Below are 14,823 nucleotides of genomic sequence, written 5' to 3'. Positions count from 1 at the left end.
GCAAATAGTAATGCAAATGTAACCATCCCATCCCACATTTACCCGCTTTTACAAGCTCTCTAGGTAAACATAAGTTGATAGTTACTATGACATGACCCAACATCTAAGTTCCAGTTATGAAAGTGGGTGATGAGTCCCATCAATAGGTACATTTTGAAGATCATTATGCCATCCTCCAGCCTTAAAACTATCCTTCTCTTACATTAGTTCACATTTTTTGTTATATTATGCTTAGTAATAGTAGTAAAAGGTGTTTGTCATAGTATGTGGCCTAATATGGTTTAATTTCAGGGAAATGAATCATTTTTTAGGCCATTACTATGCAGGGGCTTGATGGAGACAACTAGGAGAGAATCTAGGGGGTGTGTCCACCTCCTTAACTCCCTAAACTCGTCTTGGGATCAAAATATCCTCTCTCACCAGTTTGAGTTCATTAGCAGCCGAGTGACTCCTAGTCCAAGTGAATATCAAGAGGGACACGATCCACCATTTTTGAGATCAAGGAGGGAAGCACTCCTACTTTCAAGGGATCTACTTCAGCTACCCTTTTGTATAAATAAACTAGAAGAAGAGATCATTAGGATTCAAAGTTTTTGTTCAGTTAGGTGTAGCTATTGAGCTTCAAGATTGACATCATTACTTTAAACTTTTATGTGATGTATTAAACCTGCACTTTTTGATAATGAGGAGTTGGATTTTAAGTGGCAACTAAGTTAGTGGACTGAGATCCTTGAGTTTGGAACCAACCCAAATGATTTGGTCCCTCTTCTTGTACTTATGTTTATTCTTGATTCCAAGAAGTTCATAGTTTCTTGCTTTTCAATAGAGATTAATCTATAAAATCTTGTAGTTGCAGCCTCTACATCACCTCTCTTGTGGGAGAATGAGTGGAAGGATTCACAACCACAATTCAAAAAGATTGTATTTATGATTTCTTGGAAATAGATTATTGTTAGTTGTCTTGTTTTACATTTGTCTTTTGTTGCTTAGAAGTCAGTTTAGTGATTAGGTCAGTGTTATTGCATAAATTAGATGTTATTTAAATTCAATTCATCTTTTCCATCATAAGTGATTTCATTTTGTTAATGAAAAATGGATGCATAAATGTGATTGATTGCAGGGTTGCTTGATCTGCAGGGAAGGGAACCTTTACCACTTCCATCTTGAGCTCCTTCACCTTCTCTTTCCACTTCCAAATTTTTTCTCCAAACCTTGTTTTATGTCATTTCTCCTAGTATACCGAGAACACTCATCCTAGTGCAAGACAAGCCTATGAGAGGTCCTTAGCTTGGCTAGGGGCTCAAACCAACCTCCCTCCATTTTCTTATACTTCCGTCCACCTCTCCATACCTTCAAGGCAACATTTTCACCTTAAAAAACTACTCGAATGCCCTCTTGTAGCATTACAAACCTTCCTGTAGCATTACATGCCTCCTGTAGCAATCACCTGTAGCAAACTTGTAACATCACTTTCCTTCATCAGTTTTGATCCCCATTACAAATTTGACTTATTCTAGATGAATGATGACCCCCAGCTATGATTTTATGATCAAGGGAAGCTTCTAGGCCACTCCAACCATTCATTTTCTTCACTGCAAAAATAAGATAGATTTAGTTTTTCTATCACAAGTATGATGCAAGTAGGTTAATGATTTCCACTAAAGTGTGAACTAGGTAGATATTACATACAATTCTGATTGTTAGTTTGATGAATTATGAAAGACAAAATAGTTTACTTTTTGCAAGTAGATTTGGTAGTTTGATGGATTTTGCAAGATAAAATACCTTTCTTTCTGCAAGTAGATTAGCCTTTGTCCCTTCATGAGTTGATTAGTTAGCATTTACAATTTGATTCAATGGTATTTCCACTTTCATAGCTAGAAGTAATTTCCAATTGTACCTTTATCAACAAGCTTTCATTCTAATTCAGTAGGAAGAATGGTCTCTGATAATTGTTGATCTAATGTCATAACTGAGGGTGGCATGAGTGGAATCCTATATGTTGTGCATATAACACTATCGCCTCGAAGTTTATACGAACCCCGGGTTGATAATTTGAGTTAAGGATCCCTTGGGAGTTGCAACATTCTTGGTGCAATACCAGGGTTCACCACTTTTTGGCGCCATTGTCGGGGAGGTGTCTACATAGATGTTGTTTTTTATTAAGCATTGTTTTCTATTTTGCATACAATTTTTGAATATATATATATATATATATATATATATATATATATATATATATATATATTTATTTCATGCCTCGTAGGAGTAGGGATAATCAGGGAAAATTATTACCAAAAACTGCCACACCCTCAAATAGTCAACCTTCACTCTTCTTCGATGACTGTGAGCTTCCCTCTTTGACTACAGGGGATTTAGAAGACCCTCTAGGTGAGAAACCTAAATTTTTTGAAGAACCTATTGGGGAAGAAGAAGAACTCACTTCACCTACCCAAACTATGGTTGAAAACTTGGACAATGAGGTTTTCCCTATCAGAGAGACCAATGGAGAGGCTAGAGTGAAGAACATAAACCCTACTTCCCTTCCACAGTTCCATGGATTAACTTCTGAGGATCCTGACATCTTCATGTTTGAATTTGTTGGTCAGTGTAGGACCTATGACTATGCCTCTGATGAGTAGAAGCTGAAGTTATTCCCCTCTATGTTATCAGGAAATCTAGTGTCCACTCGGAGCTGCTAGTCCCACTAAGACTGGTAGCTATCCTAGAAACAAACAAACTAAAACTACTTTCGTTGTCCTTTATGAGAAGTAGATAAGAGGGGAATGAAGGACACCAACCTCAGTCTTGCGCTTGGTTCCTTGCTCGGTTCCTCTCCCTTCTAATAGATCCTTGCCGCTTCTTCCTCATCTACCCAGCTTCAAAGAGCACCTGTGGAGTCAAAGCAGCATCATACTATTGAAGAACAGAGATCTACAATCATAAACAATATAGGACCAGATATATATTGATCACACAAATGCATATATCATCAAACATACAAGAATGTGGAGGAAAACTTGAATAGCTTTCTTAATATCAAGAATAGCAAAGAGGATTACAACTAATTGTTCTAACCCAGCGTCATCCTCCAGCATGAAAGCCCTTCTTTCACCTCATGAAAAGCTTAGATCACCAAACACTATGATATTTCACTAAGAAACCAACAACACTTCCTTACAAGATACAAAATTCTAGCCTCTGGATCTCTGGGATGAGGGATCCATATATAGATGATTACAGGGGGGTGAGTCAGCTTCTGGGATTTTGATTAGTGTCATCTCCCTGATAGTTCTTGATTCCACTTGGAGATTGATGATCTCCTACTCATCCCTGGGCGAATTCAGAGAGGCAAGTGTCATAGGAGAAGTTTCTGGAAGATTCTATGATCATCCACCTCGCAAACTGTATCTGCCATTTGTCCACTCTCACCCATTGCACCCTACAAAGGGGCTTTTTAGTATGCATCGCACCCTTTACATTGGGCAGGTGGGATGCATCGCACCCTTAGCATTGTGCAACTTGTATGGTCCAGTTTTGACCAGTTTTCTGTGGAGAACTTCTGGGAGATGATGTAATCAACTGACCTTGTTCTTTTAGGGTATGGAACAACACTTTTAAGGACTTAGGAGCCCTTGGTTTATGGACATGTATGATTGGGGTTGCAGTTCCCAAAAATGTCTATAACAATTGCCCCCTAAAGCATGAGGTTGTTAATATTTTGATGTCGGGTGAAATGCTTTATCATGAGGATCCGAAGTTTTTCCGAGCTGGAAGGCGACCTGTAATAAGATACAATACAATACATTATCTTCATAAAATTTTTCATGATCTAGTTGAGGCGGGCATTCCCATGCTTAGCTTTATAAATTCATTTTCATGTACATAAGACAGACATCCGTCTGTGCGGAAGACTGATGATTCCGATAGAGTCATCATCCTTTGATTCGGATGATCATCTGTGCAGCAACAATGTACATTTGATGTCTTTATTTTCCTAAATATATTGCAGCCCGGATGGATGAAACTAGATCCGGGGTCTTCAAACTCGTCCAATCTTCACTCGGAGTACAAGTGGATCCATGTGAAAGATGTTTTGGAGTCAAACATGGAAAGACATCGCCCGATTACTAGCCAATGATGTAAGCTGTTAACAAGCACGAGAGGAATCACCGATAATGATGATGACCCTCAAGGTACTACAGTACAATTCGCGTGGTGTGAAAAAGGACTTGGTGTCAAACACCACGCAAAATCTTATGGTGGAAGGCCATTGATGTAAACCTGTCACTGGAAGTGAGAAACTTGCCATTGAGGCATGTAAGCTTCAAAGTACTGAAAGGGTTGTTCCTAAGTCGACTTCTTGGATAATGAGCTGATGTCGACAAGAAGCGACCCGTCATAGGAAGGCCTTATTGAATCCCACATCTACGACACGGAATAGAGTAAATGATTTTTGGAGGTGAAAACGATCTACTGATACAGGGTTCAGGGTGGCGGTCATGAAAGAATGGAGCGTGAATGTATTGCAGCGGATGAGACACAGGTGAATTCTCTGAGCGACTTCTCTTGAACATATCGGCGACACTGACATGGATTGGTAGCATTAACCCCAAATATGGATGGTGTGATGGACCAATGGTGATATGACCAGTGAACGGAATAACCCAACCCGACTCGGACGTGGAGTGAAAGTGTCATGTTCAAGAGCGACTTGCTACCAATAAATTTTCTTCAAGTTTTCTTCCCAATTTTTCCCCAGTCATTGCTGACCAGTACCTCTTTATTTTTGTCAAGCTTGAGAAGGATAACATATGCTTGTTCTATAATTTGCCCTTCGAGCAAACCCGTTGCTATGTTTTAACGAGCCTAGCGATAGTGAAACTCATTCTTGTCTGTATGGACAAGTTTGTCGCTATTCGGTTTTAATGAGTTTAACGACAAAGATAACTCGGTCCTTTTCAATTTTAGAGAGTCTGAAAGGGACGTAAAGGAAACTCCAATAATTCTTTTTCATCATATAATCCCTTAAGTCCAAAAAAGTATAAAATAATACGAAAGGGATGAATTTTCGGTAATTTTAACGAGCCGAACAAAACAAGCGCTCGATCTTTTTGTGTAATAATCCCTCAGGTCCAAAAAGATTAAAATCTAGAGGAGGGATAGCACTTCCGATAGCTTTAACGAGCTGGAGAGGCCAATTGCTCGGCAATATTTTCATATTTTATGAGTCAAATGAAAAGAGCTTAAAGGAGACTCGTTTTTTGAGGAACGAGTGATAATTTTAGGTAGCAGCTGATTCCAGGTAAGGTTTGGAATTTTCCAATCACGGCAGTGTCACAAGGATGGCTAACAGGATCACTCTTCGCAGTTGTTCCTCAAAAGGGGTAAACAATCAAATGGAGGTGAATGATCGGCTAAAACAGAGTGGAGGTGATGGTAAGAACACGACCAGGGCTCAAAAGCTGATGATAATGCATTCACAATGGTTATTTACCGGAAATTGGTTCATTTTTTAATGAGCTTAAACTCTGGGGGAACGCTTGCTCATTGCTAAGGTTTAATTTTTAACGAGCTTGAACTTCGCATAAAAACTGCTCGTGATAATGGTCATCGATTTAATTTCACTGCTAACCACTTTGTTCCTTCAAAGGTTGTACTGCCTGTTCAATTGCTTCATCAAACCGATTAGAAATGAACAATATATGTTTTAAAAATTGAGCTAAAACACTAATATTTTACTCGAATTACGTGAAAAGTAATTTAAAAGTGGTTTTTACCCCTCATTTTACCATTTCATTTGAACTTTGGTTTGTTGGAGCTCTGGAGGTGCTTTTCCCCCTTGATTTTCACCAGCTGATTTCGGGAGATTCTGTGGACGATTCTTGGCACCGTCTGGACCAGGTAGGAGCTAAACCTGAGCTCTTTAGTTGCATTCCTTCCTTTTTGAATTATGTGCATGTTTCCCTGTTTTTCTGAGCCTCCGGGGTTTGACAAATTCACGCTGGCTCCATTGCACCCTTCCTATATCGAAAGGTGTGATGCATACTGGCTTGGCTATTGACCAATCAGTATGCATCTCACTCAGTACACTGTTGGGGGTGCGATGGGTGCAAGAAGGGAAATTTTTGCACTATTTTCTCATGGAATTTTTGCCTGTTTTTTGCCAAATCAGGAACCTGACTCTTTTCTTGCTTGTTTTGCAGAGATTCATCAGAGCAGAATGGTTGTTACATGGCAAGAACGTGAGCATGAAGAAGAGGACATGCTTACTTTACATGATCCGGTTATGGTAACTGCACTACAGAACTGTGGCCTGTTCAAGTTTTTCCACATCTCTATCATGAGGCAACAAATCAACTTATTGCAATATATTCTTGATGCATGGGCTCCTACCAGCCAAGTGTTTCAGATTAGAGGCAAATCTATCCCCTTGACTGTCGTGGACATCTATTTTTTGACCGTTTTATCGAGGCGTGGTGCCCCTCTTTCATTATCATGTTCCGCCCGTGGGGGCGAATCCGTGAGAGATTATATTCGCTGGTATTGCAGAGAGGGATCTCAGCCGAGTAGGGACAACAAGATCAACATCCGAGATGTCAATGATCGGTCCTTGAGGACCATTCTGTTCACTTTTGCTAGATTGGCTGGTTGTGCGGCTCTTCATGTGGCTAACAGGTCTTATATGCAGTATGCCTTGGAATGCCTTGAACCAAAGGTGTTCAACTGGTGTGACGTAGTACTCCCTGTGATGAAAGAACAACTGACCAAGGTAAAAAGCGGAAAATCTAAGAACTTCATCTATGGTTCTATTTTGACCACTTTCGCCTTGGAAAAGATCCCACTGATGCAGCCGCAGTACATTTCACTCAGCTTACCTGCACCGACTGAGCCACGAATGCAAAGATGGGTCGACCTTATTGCCCGACATGCTGGTCAGTCCCAGGTTTCCTTTTTTGATACCTTCTTCGAGTGGTTCAACCGCTAGGAGATGGTTTTTTCTGAGTATCCATATGCTGGTATGGATTTCAGGGTGACCCAGATTTGGTGTTGCCGGCTGGTGAGTAGTGGGGTGCTATCGGTAAATTCTCTGACCATATCTCTGTTTATCGTTTCTTTTTATAATGTTATTGTTCTTTCTTCTATCAAGACTAATCAAAACTCATGTGCTCATGCAGATATTGGACCAGTTCAGCCAGCAGTACGTCTGAGAGTGCCAGCTGCCGCTCCAGCAAGAGAGGCTGTGGGGAGGGCTATCCTTTGCGACCTTGATGTGGCTGAGACTCTTTTAGCATTGCAGGATTAGATCGAAGGCCTCACTCTCGGTATTCCAGACGTGAGGACCAACGAGCTGCCTCTGAGGTTGCAGCGACATACCACTGGCGTGCCGAGTCAATGGACTAGGCTTTTACGCATGATTGCAGAGGTGGTGACTTGTTATTACCAGCATCATTAGACTAGGGTTCCCCCCAGCATTTTGAGTTTTGGGTCATTTGACAGGTTTTGTCCTGGTTATAGAACATTATGTATGAACCATAAACAATTATATATATATTTTTGATTTTCGGAGCTTTATTTTGGTTGAGTTACGTGATCTTGATGAAAATATTTGATGAAATGCTTCTTTTATAAATGTTGCAAATGTCTATCTAACACATAATTTGCCAATGATTCTATTAATGTGTTTAAGTTTATGGAAATATGATAATATTGAATAGAATCAAACTGCCTTTTCAAAATCTTGACCCTTAGGAACATGCGACAAATAGATAGATTCCGTACGGAGTAGATACCAGTGAGTTGTAGGATGACGAGTTGTGAGTCTAGCCTGACGACGAGTCGGTGTATGCCACGTGTAATGGCATCAAAGAGGAGCTCTATCAACGCGCTGTATTCAGCAATATTGTTCATTGACCGACCAATACATACCCCTATGAAACTCACTAACTCGCCGTTTGGATCGAAGATGGCCCAAGCCGTAGAAGATATGTTCCGCGAACTACAACTCGCTCTGTTAGCATATCCAACAAATGATTCCAATAGGTTCGACATCTAAAACAAAATTAAAAGTGGATCACTTAACAAAAACAATTACCCTTAGCGAAAACAAAAATGTAACAAAAGCATAGGGGTCACTATCTTGAGTCAAGCATAGTAACGCTTAAGGTACAACCCGTTACGAGGTTGCACTAGTGGAATCCCATCATAATCTACTAACTCGTAGGCTCCTTTTGCTAATACACATTTAACAATATAGGGGCCCATCCATAAGGACTTGAACTTACCTACTCCCAATTTATCGGATTCCTGGTCGTAAAGTAAGACCAGGTCACCTTCTGAGAAGACACGAGGTTTGACATTCTTGTCGAACTGCACCTTGACTCATTTCTTATGGGCTTCATTAGCCAATGTGGCATCATGATGGATTTCATCCAATTGGATTAGTTCCAAGAAACGAGCCTCCTCTTTTGAAGTTTTGGGGAGAAGGTCGACTGTGAGTTTGAGGGACGAGATTTCACACTGAACTGGTAAGATTGCTTCTAGGCCATACACTAGTTGAAAGGGTGTAAACCCGGTTGCATTCCTCACCGATGTCCGGTATGCCCACAAGGCTGAGTACAGCATTAGGTGCCAACTCATTTTATGGACTCCAATAATCCTTTGCAGCATCCGCTTCAGGACCTTGTTGATTGCCTCAACTTGTCCGTTGGCCTACGGATAATATGGAGTAGAGCTGTCATGGGACAGCCCGAATTTGGCAGTTAATTCAACCATCATGTGATTGCAAAAATACGATCCATGATCTGTGAATATGGCCTGTGGAATGCCGAATTTGGAGACTACATGATTGAAAAAGAAGAGGGCAGCTGTTTTGCCGTTGTTGTTTAATGTAGGCATCGCCTTGGCCCATTTGGTAAAATAGTCTACTGCGACTATGATATACCCATGCCCCCTGGCCGAGGTGGGGTTACATGTCATGAAATCTATGCCCCATTTAGAAAATGGCCCAACAACAACTACTGGTTGTAGAGGTGTAGGTGGTATTCTGGTTTTTCGATTAAAGATTTGACATGCATGGCAACTTCTGACTGCGTTTATGCAATCTTTGAACATTGTTAGCCAGAAGTATCCTGCTCGTAAAATCTTTTGCGTCATAGCGTAACTAGATTGATGCCCCCCACACGCACCTAAATGGAAATCATTCAGGACTTTTTCGGCCTCCTCGTGGGTGAGGCACCTCCTCAGAACTGTATCGACACCACGACGGTAAAGTGTATCACCGATGATCATGTAGTCTTTTGCTTGGTATCGAATGCGTCGTTGTTCCAAGCGGGAGGTATTAGACCTATATGTTTGGGTTTGGAGATAGATTATTATGTCTCCATACCACGTATTGCTTGAAGATATCAGAAACAAAGATTCATCCACGATTGCTTCTTCTGATGTTGCATCGTTGAACAACGATGGGAGATCGCATAGTAACTCCGCGAAAACCAGGGATTTCTTCGATTTGGATTTTATAAATTCCAGATCAAAATCTTGTAGAATTTCTATCCATTTTGAATATTTGCCCCCCAGCAAATGTCGCGACAATATATAAGTCATGGGGTTAGAATCTGACAGAATGGTAGTTTTTCGAAAGAGGACATAGTGTCGAAATCTCTGTATCACTTGAACAGCTGCGATAGCTAGCTTTTCAACGTAGGAATACTTGCTTTCTGTATCATTTAAGTCTCTACTCAAATAATATATAGGATGTTCAATTCCATTGTCTTCTTGAACTAAAACCATTGCGATGGTCGTATTCATTGCAGCCAGATACAGGTTAAAGTCTTTTTGATAATCAGGAGCGTACATTAATGATGCTTTTATTAGGGATTCCTTTAAAGCATCAAAGGAAGCTTGCGTGACCTGATCCCAGATGAAGGGTACTTCTTTTTTCAATAGATGAGTATAACCTTTAGCAAGTTCGGCGTAATTTGGAATGAACCTCCTCAGAAAGTTTGCTTTCCCTTGGAGTTTCTGAATCTGAAGCAAATTTGAAGGTGGAGGCAAATTAATGATTGCCTAAACCTTACATGGGTCGAGACAAATCCCGTCCTTTGAGACCACAAAGCCGAGTAAACAACTAGAACTGACACAGAACACACATTTGTGTGGATTGAGTCGTATATTGTAGTGTCGGAAATGTAACATATCTCTCTCAAATGCTGTGAATGATTGATCCGCTTTCGCGAATGAGCCGGAAGATCGTCGAGATATGGTTGAATGATGTTTTTGATGTCATGGAAGGCATAATTCATTGCCCTCTGAAATGTTGCCCTTGCGTTCTTTAAACCAAAGGGTAGCTTGCGATATGCAAATGTGCCCCACAGACAAATAAATGCAGTCTTTGACTGGTCCTGTGGGCAGATATTTATTTGATTATACCCGGAAAATCCATCCATAAATGAAAATATTTCACATCTGGCGCATTCATCAATTATCTGGTCAATGAAGGGTGTAGGGTAGTTGTCTTTCGGACAAGCTTGATTTACATCCCTATAATCGATGCACACTCTAATCGTTCCTTTTTTTTTCATTACAGGAACAATATTCGATACCCAATCGGTTAGAGGAACTGGGTAAATAAAACCAACATGGCGAAGTTTTTGAACTTCTGCCTTGATGGCAGCGGATTTCTTGGTGTGCACCTGCCGTAGTCATTGTCGTACTGGTTTGACATCTAGATACAACTTAATTTCTTGTTCAACTATGCTCGAGTCAATGCCTGGCATTTCATCATCCGATCAAGCAAAGACATCTCTGTATTCGCGAAAAAGAGCGTGATATATTTCCAGTTCTGAGGGGGAACAAGATTTGTCGACATGAATATTCTCTACAACATCTGTTTTGGTCGAGATATTTATGGTGATAATCTCTTCAATATTGGACAAGTTTCGCTCAGAATCCACCGTGTTTAGAGTATTTGATAGAAAATAAAAAACCGAGGGATGATGAAGGTCACTAGGAGTATCTTATTTGTAATCCAGAAGATGGGAACAATGGTGGTAATCTTCCCATGGTGCCCCGTCAATCATCATTGACTGAACAATTCCTTTGTCTGTATAATGTACTTACGACCAAGGATTTGAAGGGGTACCATATTCTTTAGACCTATCTATCCAAACACTTGATGAGCGTTGATTTAGGTTCGCCTCCCATGCTGAAAACATTGATTGCTACAAGATTTCCATTGGGCTTGGAGGCAATACCTGCAGATGATCCATGTTAATATCGTTTTCAGACTTTTGAATAGAATATATCATATTGCAGGTTCCCACCATTGCCACTTCTGCCACATTGATTGGAGGTGGTAGGGCAAAAGTCCCCATTAATATAGGGTCTTTTAGTAGGCCCACTCCAATATTTTGAAGCAAATGAGGGCTTCCGTGGATCATCGGAATGCTTCCCGTAACTTGTGAACTGTTGGGGAGAAATGTCTAATGGTCGACGATTGTAATTCCTCCTTGAAAGGGAAATGCAATCTTCCTGAAGTAGGTCGACACAACGGCTACCATAGCATATATCCAGGGCCTTCCCAGTAGGATGCTGTAATCGAGGTTTCCGTCAATTACTTCAACATCTATTTCTACTGTTTTTCCCCCGAGTTCGACTTGCAAGTTACTTAAAATCCCATATGGGGTGTATGTTCATCCATGAAATGATTTTAATGTTGTCGAAGATTGCGACAAGGGTGGAGATCCTAAAGTTTTCCAGAAACTCATCGACATAATATAGGTAGATGCCCCATCATCAATAATTATTCGATGAATAGTTTTGTTGAGGGCTTTCACTTGAATAAGGAAAGCTAGTTGAGTTGGTAACTAAGGGTCATATCCTTTGTGATTAAAGGACACAAGATTGGAATCTGTTGGGTCAATCCCACCTATCGCTGATAATAAAGCCTGCTTTTGAGAGGGGAAATTTTGCAGTACCTCAAGTGTCGACATAGCAGATGGCGATTGGGCCAGATCCTCCACTATATTATTGTGTTGTGCTGCTTTGGCACGAGGATTAAATGTCGATTTGTGTACTACTCCCTTTGGCGGCTTTATCGTTAGTTCAGGAATGATGGGTGGTGTTATCACTGAAAATTCTAATGCCAAAATTTCTCAGACTAGCTTGAGGACAAAGCGCATAGATCCCTTTATCAGTTTCGCAGCGCAACATCTTTTAGGTGATTTCGTAGCACATAATTCATATTTTGCACTGGCTACGCTACGAAATTGGGGATTTGTCCTAATCCATAGCCAATATTTCGCAACCGACAAAGCACCATATCAGAAAGTCCACTTAGTAATTCTGTTGGGTTTTTCTTTGGATCAACACCACCAGACAATCATGGGGAACAATGGCATCCTCAAAGCTTGCATCTTCTCCTCATGGATCATGTCTTGGCAGTGACAGTTTTAGTGATTGCAAGGTACTACCTCAGGTTAAAGGCACCCTTGTTGTTTGTCCCATGGTAGCTGTTATTCAATGAAGGAACGAGATTGCTCGGTTCACTGCTGAAGGAAGCACCAAAAACCTGACCTTTTGGTGCAGTACATGAAGAATATCTATGCACCTGTACTAAGCATACCAGCAGTGAAAGTTACAGTCCTATTGGTGTTCAGTGGTTTTGCTTCTGCAAGCATTGCATTAACTACAAGGCTTCAACCAGGTTTAAAGAAACAAGTGGTACTTCCAAGAGACTCTTATCTCCAGGACTATTTCAATAACATATCTGAGTTCAGGTTCAACATACATCATAGTTTTCCATTCGAACTCAAGTAAGGCAGTTAGCACTCGTCCTGTACCTTTCCATTAATGTTTTCAAGCTCTATTATGGAAATGAGGGCCTCTTTGAGGCCATCACTGGTTATGGTCTTGGCGGGTCTTCAATGGTTTTTTTTGGAAGAGTTGGTGGAGGAATTTACATTATAGCTAATAATGTTGGTGATAATGTTGGAGGCATAGCTGGCATGGGCTCAGATTTGTTTGGATCTTATGCTGAAGCTTCCCTGTGCTGCTCTTGTGGTGGCATCCATCTCATCATTTGGCATTGATCATGATTTTACTGCCATGTGTTACCCCCTACTTATCAGTTCAATGGGTATTGTGATCTGCTTGATTACAACACTGCTTGCTACGGACTTATTTGAGATCAAGGCTGTTAAAGATATTGAACCTACTCTGAAGAGACAGCTGATAATCTTTACTGTGCTTATGACGGTTGACATTGGTGTGGTCAGCGCTGTTGGATTACCATCAACCTTCTCCATCTACAATTTTGGTTCAGTGAAAGTAGTGAAGAACTGGCATCTATTTTTCTGTGTTGCCATTGGATTGTGGGCTGGACTTGTGATTGGTTACATTACTGAGTATTACACAAGCAATGCCTATAGTCCCGTCCAGGAAGTTGCCTAGTCGCTGCAACAAATGTCATATTTGGGCTGGCTTTGGGATACAAGTCTGTAATTATTCCTATCTTGCTATTATAGCAGCCATATTCGTGAGTTTCAGTCTGGCTGTGATGTATGGAATTGCAGTTGCTGCTTTGGGAATGCTTAGTACCATTGCGACTGGACTTGCTATAGATGCTTATGGTCCTATTAGTGACAATGCTGGCGGTATCGCTGAGATGGTCAGCTTTAGAGATAAGATTCGTGAAAGGATTGATGCTCTAGACGCAGCAGGAAATACTACTGTTGCAATAGGCAAGGGTTTTGCCATTGGCTCAGCTGCATTGGTGTCTCTTGCATTGTTTGGTGCATTTGTAAGCCGGGTCGCAATTTCAACAGTTGACGTCCTTACACACAAAGTGTTCATTGGTTTACTCGTTGGGGCCAGGTTGCCTTACTGGTTTTCAGCTATGACAATGAAAAGTGTAGGAAAAGCAGCATTAATAATGGTTGAAGAGATCCGCAGATAGTTAAAAAACTATTCCAGGTCTGATGGAGGGCACTGCCAAACCGGATTATGCAACCTGTGTGAAGAGATCAACAGATGCCTCACTTAAAGAAATGATTCCTCCCGGTGCCCTTGTAATGCTCACACTCCTCATTGTTGGTACTTTGTTTGGAATTGAGACTCTGTCTCCGGTGTACAGTTTGCAATATCAGCTTCCAATACGGGCGGTGCTTGAGACAATGCCAAGAAATACATAGAGGCAGGGGCATAAAAAGCTGCAAGGGATCTTGGACCTAAAGGATCTGATTGCCACAAGGCTGTCGTTATTGGTGACACCGAGGACCCATTAAAAGATACATCGGGGCCACCTCTAAACATTCTTTGGTGATTAAAGGTCTTATCGAGGGAGTCCAAAGACAGTGAAACTATTTGCGAATAGAGAGCACATGGAGTTTAGCAATGTAAATGGCTTTCTTCCAAGTGATACCGTGGTTTTATCACCTGATAATCTTGAGGGAAAATCAGTTGTCTTGAAGTGTGTAAAATTCCAGAATGTTCGCAGTTTGAGTATCTTTATAGAGGACAATCAGGGCGGTGCCGACGTTACACAAATTCAGAAGCTTGTCCTATATGGGAGCACTGTGGAAACAAAAAATATGAAGGAGTTGAAGAAAATTAATGAGGATCAGTAGATGCCAAGAAATGTATGTATGTTTGGTGTGGAACATCAAAACATGGAGAATCTTGGTCAAATCTCTTTCAGGATTTACTGTGGAAATGCATAAGCTCCTCAACCTTTTGACATTGGCGACAGAGGTTTTTCTTTTTGAAACTTCAAGTTCAGGGGAATTTAAAGTGGTTATAGAATGGATTCAAGTTGATGCTGCT

General features: G+C 40.9%; 1 pseudogene; it reads left to right on the top strand.

Moving 5' to 3' along the window:
- The first annotated feature begins 12,394 nt into the window (after positions 1 to 12,394).
- LOC149265966 (pyrophosphate-energized vacuolar membrane proton pump 1 pseudogene) lies at positions 12,395 to 14,323 on the top strand (annotated as a pseudogene).
- The last annotated feature ends 500 nt before the right edge of the window (positions 14,324 to 14,823 follow it).

This window comes from Pinus tabuliformis, chromosome 6 (assembly GCF_031772625.1).
Source record: "Pinus tabuliformis cultivar Carrire ecotype Pingquan chromosome 6, CPIR1, whole genome shotgun sequence".
Classification (NCBI taxonomy): Eukaryota; Viridiplantae; Streptophyta; class Pinopsida; order Pinales; family Pinaceae; genus Pinus; species Pinus tabuliformis.
This window is presented reverse-complemented; position numbering and strand designations above follow the sequence as displayed.